The sequence below is a fragment of the Pongo pygmaeus genome, chromosome 10 (assembly GCF_028885625.2).
Source record: "Pongo pygmaeus isolate AG05252 chromosome 10, NHGRI_mPonPyg2-v2.0_pri, whole genome shotgun sequence".
Taxonomy (NCBI): Eukaryota; Metazoa; Chordata; class Mammalia; order Primates; family Hominidae; genus Pongo; species Pongo pygmaeus.
In genome coordinates this window covers 87175807-87183848 of record NC_072383.2, presented here as the reverse complement: position 1 = coordinate 87183848, position 8042 = coordinate 87175807, and the positions used below count along the sequence as shown (strand labels likewise).

Sequence of the window (8042 nt, the reverse complement as noted above, 5' to 3'; positions counted from 1 at the left end):
GTTGTGAGCCACCATGCCCAGGCTAAACCTCTTTTCTTTATAAATTGCCCAGTCTCGGGTAGTTCTTTATAGCAGTGTGAAAACGGACTAATACACCGAGAATATAGAAAGCTGCCTTTGACTTACAGTGGAAGGCCCACTTGGTGAATAAGAAACCTTCAACTAACTTTTCATAAGCGCAAATTTATATGTTCTTAGTTTATTATAAGCTGGATAAAAATCTTTTAGATTTTAGCCCTCATTTGTAAGGTTATGCTTGAAAACATTTTAATATAGGCTATTTCTGAGATCCTGGGTATATCTGACAATAGCTGAAAAATCTGCACAGTTTACTTAAGCAAGAAAATGTCCTACATTAGAATTTTCCATCCCACAAATGGTTAACATGAGAAAAAATTTCTTCACCCTTGGTGGGTTGTGAAACAAGCAATTTTCCTGCTGAGAGGCTCTCTCCTCGTGCTCTTTGTAAAAACTGTCAGCTTTACCTGTATGACCAAATATAGACCGCTGGGTCTCCACAATCACTTTTGAATCGCCAACAGTTATGCTGGTCTCCAATTCAAAGGTTTTATGTAAGCAGGGAGATTAGTGACAATCTGAAAAAATCAAATATTACGGAGCAAATATTTTGTCTTGCCAAAATATAGCAAGCATTTATTAACTATCTGCTTCTTTGCTTTTTATTGAAGAAAAATATACATAAGATGAGACTTCTGAATTTAAAAACCTCATGGTCATTATAATATAGTATGCATTTAAGATAATATGTGTGAAACATATAACAAAATACTCATTAAAGGTCCTGTAACTATTACTATTAATATAATATTTGTCACTGAAACAATATGCACATAAAGATTTCTATGGTATTATTTTTAAAAAGCTTTTTCTCCTGTAAGGATACCTTCTTATTAAGGGAAATGAGGAATAATTTTCTCTATACTTGACAGTAATTTTTTTCACTTGTGTAATGTGACATAGCCAAATATTACAATCTCCAAGGGACCAGCTGAGTTGTTTTGTTGTACTGTAATATGTGATAATAAATGTATTTAAAAGAAAGGAATCAGAGTTTGATAATTATTTTGCACATTGATTGTCTGTTATGTATTCCCCTGGGGCTAGAATGGACTGAGGGAGGGGAAGATTTGGCCACTGGAGACGACAAAAGATCATAAGAATTTAGCAAACTTTGAAAACCACTTATTCAAGAAGAAAATACAACCTTGTAAAGGAAACAATAGTCTCTTTAATTTAAAATACCATGAATTGAAAATATTATAAAGAGACAGCAATGTATCCAAATCCCTACCATATAATAGCTGTAGCAGACGCTGTCAGTAGATACTCCCTTCTCCACTTATGTCCACCCTCTTCCAGTTTCCATTTACCTGGTTGTGTAGGTATTAGCTGCTAAAGGCACACACGTGTATCCTCTGGAGGACCGCCATGGTTTTACGCCTTGATTTTCAGGAGATGCACAGGAGGCAGGTAGCCTCAGATTCATGATACAGAGGTGTGATAGCTTAGCCCTTGTGTTAGTTCGTTCTCACACTGCTATGAAGAAATACTGGAGACTGGGTGATTTATAAAGGAAAGAGGTTTAGTTGACTTATAGTTCTGCATGGCTGGGGAGGCCTCAAGAAACTTGCAATCATGGTGGAAGGTGAAGAAGAAACAAGCACCTTCTGCACAGGGTAGCAGAACGAAGTGAGTGCAAGCAGGGGAAATGCCAGGTGCTTATAAAACCATCAGATCTCATGAGAACTCACTCATTATCATGAGAACAGCATGAGGAAACTGCCTACATGGTCCAATTATCTTTACCTGGTGCCACCCTTGACAGGCGGGAATTACAGGGATTACAATTCAAGGTGAGATTTGGGTGGGGACACAGAGCCAAACCATATTAGCCCTCTTGCCTCTAGGCAGGGCAGCCTCTGTGACACAAGCTAGCTCAAGAACTCCATACAAGATCAGGAAACTAAATTTCTAAAAGCTAATTTTTGCCTAGCTATTCCCCTACCTTATCTTGCTGTTTTCAAACCTTATAGGTTTCCCATAAGAGCAACTCCTCAAAAGATTGTTCCTCAGAAAATACTTGTATAAGAATCCCTATTTCATACTCTGCTTGTAAAGCACCTAGCTAAAGACAATTACCAATATCACATAGTTATTCTACTGTGCAGACAACAATTTGTTATTTTTAGTAATAAGGCTGTGTTTTCTACAACTGTCAATCTACCTTGACATTTCTAAATAGACATCTGTATTCATTTGTCACCACTTACTGGTTGTTTTATTCCTTAAATTTATTAACTTCTCTAATAGAGATTTTCATCAATAGAGACTCTACAATTTGGAGCAAACATATTTGCATGAGAGAAAAAGCTAAATGCTGAAGTTGTCAATTTTTGCCTAGCAAAGAATATGAGTACAGTGGAGAGAGCACAGATATGGAGCCAGAAAGACTTAGGTGTTAATCCTGGCTGTTCAATCACTTATTAGCCATATGATCTTGGTCTAATCACATAGATTTTCTGAGCCACCATTTAATTTCACTTAAAACTGGAATCATGATGTCAATGCCATTTCATTGTTGTGATGAGTAATATTATGATAATGTAGATTAAATATGTGGACTGGTGCCTGGCACATAGCAGTTGCTCAGTGAATGTTATTTTTGGAAATGGAAAATGGTTTAAATACAGATGTGAGCAAATTAGTTAATTAAGCCTGAGTTTATCACCCACTCTGTTTCCAGTTTTCCTAACTGATGATGGGTGCCTCCTTTAGTAGCATTCAAACAGTGACTATTTAGCCTGAACTCCAATGTACACATGAATATCCTAAGTGGAGCCGGGCACTCCAACTGATGAAATGGAAAAGAAAATAGTGGTACAGAAGCCCCCAAAATGTAGAAGTTCTAGACCAAAAGAAGTTTTAAACCATTGGTGATGTATGGGGAAATCTGTCATTCAAGTAAGTTTTGACTTACAAAGTAACCACAAAGAAAAATAAGACATCTTAGCTAACACTAAATACTGGAGGATTCTACCTAAAATCTAGATCTGGCTTCTTTTGAAAAAGCACAGATCTTCATTCCTATGTAACAATGATGGGCAAGAACCAAGTAAAGCTTTATTTTTTCTTTTGGTAGAACATGTGCCCTCTAGTTTTTCATTTAGGATAACTGTACGATTTATCATCAAAATTAGGGTACATTGAAAATGATAGGTGTAGTGTTGATAATTATGCCAGAACAACAGGCATATGTCAGATCAGGCTCTAGGCAAACTGGGACAAAAGCCACTATAGCCAGAGTCCTGTATACTCCCTAGTGCTTCTCAGAGTCAGTCACTGTGCTGTACAATTTGCCTTGCACCTGTAGGTACTGTGGAACTGTCTTTAAGAGCATCTAGATTTTTTAGTGAGTCTGGAAATCAATTAATTAATTTCTTGCATTCTGCATTCTCATAAGTGAATTTCTACTAAGTAAAAAGTACCTCTAATAAAGTCTGACTAGTATATCCAAGATGATATACAGTGTTCAAATAGTTATGTTTTTCTCTACAGCTTTCTTTGAGTTCAAAATACTTCATAATTAAAAATATATTTAGAAGATTTTTGTAGAGACTTGGACATAAGGAAAGCAGTGACAAAAAAAACCTCAGTTTTAAAATTACTGGGATGTCAATAAAGTTCTACAAGTCAATGAGGGTTGTGAATTTTGTTTGGAGAAAACATTTGCTGTGCATAGTGAAGCATATTTTCCAAGGAGCAATTGGTGATTGGTGACCAGAGAAAAATGACACATATGTAAGATAGAGTTGGAGACATGAAAACGACCAGCTTAAGAGAGAAACAATGCAAGCCTATTTAAAATGGACAGCAGGCTTTGCAATCTGTCGCACTGGAGTTTTCGGGACTTACCACAGACAGTGTTTGTTATTGCAGAACGTTTTGTTTCCCAGGAGGAAGGAAGATTAACCAAAAGAAATACAACATTAAAAAAATACACAGATGATACAGCAAAATAAAGCCCTAGACTATAAACCACAAATGGCTCAATATATTTGTTTGGGAATTATTGGAGAGGTCCACCACCTAATGCTTCCATCCTAAGGATGTTTATTGAAAGAGAAGATTGAGTAAGCTTGCACTGAATTTTCGGCAAAGTTCCCACTAACACTCGCCACAATCCTGACCCTCTTGTGGCTTCTTGGTCTTCTGTGATTTTTTTTTTTTTTTTTTTGGCATATTTTACCTCTTCCTAAAATCTGGCTTGCCTGTGGAATGTGTGTCAAGAAGCAGGCCTTATTTACTCATTGAGAAACTGGCCACTAGTGAGGAGTTGAGTATACCTGATGGGAAGAAAGGAGGAAGGGCCAGATGCCCACCCACCTACCACACAGATGGAAATGCGCCATTTTGTTTCTAGCATCACAATAGAAACCACATGGAAGGCAGATAGGCTCCTCAGACCAATTTGCGTATGTTCTGGTTAATTGATCCTTTAGCTAAAAGTCTTCTCTGCGTCCCAAAAATTCCTTCATATTCAGAGATGCTTGAAATTCTTATCTCTCCCTTGAGAGGACAGTCCCTAGGATTATTTTTAAACATTTCTGTTCTTTATTTCAACCACAATAGAGATGGTTAACTTGGGGTATAAATGTTTTCTATGACATTTAACCTAGTTTCGTAACTCAGTAATTACTTCCATTTTCATTTTGTCTTCCTGATAAAGCAATTCTATGAAAGAAGGATTAAAATATAAAATAGGCCTATTTCATGCAAATGATAATGTTTGATGGCAGGAGTTAGTAGATAGATATTTTTCCTTCAGATCCACATTTTGTAGTTTCAAATACCATTATAATGAAACCTAGAGGAATTCATCAGTTGGCACTCCTATATGTGTTTAGTGGCCACTCTCATGCTGTACTTCACACTGCTCCCTACAAATATAACAATAACAGCAATAATAACAAAAACAAATATACTGGATAAAAATACATAATGATGGTGAAAATTCTAACTTAAGAAATTAATAATTTTACACTGACTAGCTTATTATTGGCCCCTATCATATTATGTTATTGTGCAGTCATTAAAATAGGTGATATTTATTGTGGGCTTATTTTGTAGCAGATGGCTAAGTAAGCATTTTACACATATTTGCACATTTAATTTATATAGCAGCCCTTTGAAGTTAGTACTCATAATATCTATTTTACATATTTTAAATTGTGGTTTACAGAAGTAAGCAATTTATTTCAGGTCATGTAGCTTACCATTGACCGAGCAAGAACTGCAAATCTTACAGGTGCCTGACATTTAAGTCCAGGTTTTTCAATCACTGCTATATTTCTTCTACCTTTCTTAGCCTCTTGGAAAAGACACATTCTTTTAAGGGCTTTTCCACTCTTATTTTAACTTCAACTAAATTCAACTAACATTTATTGAGCCCTTACAGTGTTCCAGACATATAGCCAAGATGTGTGTCTTCACCGTGGTAGTTTTGCCTATCTTCAGTTCCCTCAAGGTAAATAAAGATAGCAATACCCACCTCATAGGATTGTTGAGTGTGTTATCAAAAACATAGCTATTATCATCATCATCATTATCATTATTAAAAAATAATTGATTTCCTGGTATAAGGTGAGTGATTAATAAATATTGAGTGAATCAATGGATGAGTGAATGAAGTTGTCAATGAGATGGGGTCTTGTCTATAAGACGTTAACAGTCTGGTCATAGGAGCAACAGTCTGGTAGTAGAAACACTCAGATATCTGTGCTTCAACGGCATGAGTTTTATAATAATAAAACATCTAGGTTCTATTGGTACAGAAATGAGCAACTAATTAAACTTGGGATGGAATTATAAGGCAGAATATTCAGGAAGGCTTCACAGAAGCAGGAAAAGAAGAAAAGAAGAAAGGAAAGAAAGAAGGAAATATCAGGGTGGTTCAAGGATTAGAGTCTGAGAGACAAGAAATAGGGAAACCAAATAGAAGATTATTGTTCTCCTTAGGACAAAAATGGTAAAACTTGAGCTTGGCAGTGACAGTGAATGAAAAGAAAATGATGGAGTCCAGAAATATTGGAAAGTTTGGCAAGGCTTAATGACTGATTCAAGGCTGGAGTGGGGGGAGAAAGAGACAGAACTAGGTTTCTGGCTTGTTCAACTGATTGGATAATGATGATGTAATTGAGATGGGAAACATCTGCTCCACAGTGTAATTCCAGGCAAGCTATTACCATCTTAATCCTTATTTTCCATGTCTGTGAATTTAAGATACTAATAGTCCTCATCACATATAGTTGTGAGAATAATAAAGTGATATTACATGTGAACAACTTAGCACCACGTCTGGCACTTAGTAAATGCTCAATTCATAGCTCTCTTACCTTGTGTGGGATTGGCAGGAGGAGTAGAATAGGAAAGAGCAAATATGCTTAGCACTGGAATATTTGAGATTGAGTTACTTATAAGCCATATAAGTCAGTATGTAGAATTCCTGAAAGAACTCTGGTAATTTGTCAATTTAAGAATAAGAAGACTCACCCTTTTTGTTTGAAATGTGCTATTTTTAGTGACGCTTTAAACTTAATTAAAAGAGATCATAACATCACCATGACCCTTTCTGAGGTATGGTAACAAAATCTGTCAGTCAGGAATGATTGGGAAGGAGTCTCTGTTGCTTCCAGTAGAGGACCAATTTGGGAATCCCATAGACATTCATAACTCTCTGTCTTTGAAAGTACACGGTGACTGCTTGCTTCCTTGAATGCAAGGGCTGCCATCTGAACGCAGAATACTGTCTTTCTTCCTCCAAATTCCACGTAAGAAGTCACAATCACTATTGACTTGCTTCATAGGGGGAAAAAAGAGTTAAATCTACTTATTATTCCAGCTTTAATTTGCTATTTTAGTCATGCTCAACATGCTATTTTGTATCTGAGCACTGCTATTTAATCTGTAACCATTTCCTCTTTTTTCTGTATATGTTTTTAAATGTTTCATATTAGCTTCTTAGTTTAATGTTAGCATTAAAATTTCTTATAGTGTTGGTTTTTAAAATAGCCTATGGTCTTTGGCTCTTTATTGATAAAAGGACATTCACTCTATTCTATTCCCTAGTGGGATTTGTCTTCTACTCATCAGGAACTAGGATTTTGTGGAATTTTTGACAACTTATTTTAACAGTAAGTGAATAGAAAAGATGAACTCCTTTTTCATGTTAAGTCCTACCAACCACTTAGCACTCAGTCTCGTATGAAAAGAAAATCTGTGCTATCCAATAGCTAACCATCTGCGAAATCAGTGAAATATGTAGCTTTTGGATATTTGTCATTTTTTCCATGTGTCCAAGGGATGAACCTGGCATGGGAACAGACAAAAGCTAAGCTGGGGCCTGGTGCAGTGGCTCATGCTTATAATCCAGCACTTTGGGAGGCCGATGAGAGAATCTCTTGAGCCAAGCAGTTCAAGACTAGCCTGGGAAACATAGGGAGAACTTTGTCTCTACAAAAAATACAAAATAATTAGCCAGGCATGGTAGCACATACCTGTAGTCCCAGCTACTTGGGAGGTTGAGGTGGGAGGATGGCTTGCACCTGGGGGTTTGAGGCTGCAGTGAGCTATGATGATCATACTAAGGCACTGTAGCCTGGGTGACAGAGTGAGACCCGTCTAAAAAACAAAAAACAAAAAGCTAAGCTGGTATAAACAAGAGGTTGCCTTATGTCTTTGTGATTTGAGATAAGTGCCACCAACCAGATGCCACTTTAACCAGGTCAGAGACAGGATTTTTATCATTTTTTAAAAAACAGATATCCTAACTTATATATTAACTTTAATTTCTAAGATATCATGTAGGCAGGTAAATGTATTTTTTTATCATTATGCAGACTAATTCAAACTGTAAAATGTATAATTTCTTCATGAGAGAATGTGAAGTACAGTTTTGTTTGTTTGTTTGTTTTTAGATAAAATCATGGACCTTCTGTGGAAAGTAAAGAAGAAATATTTCTATG

General features: G+C 36.3%; 1 pseudogene; it reads right to left on the bottom strand.

The window, feature by feature from the left end:
• Positions 1-7690: 7690 nt before the first annotated feature.
• Positions 7691-7811, bottom strand: LOC129011073 (small nucleolar RNA SNORA48; annotated as a pseudogene).
• Between the last annotated feature and the right edge of the window lie 231 nt (positions 7812-8042).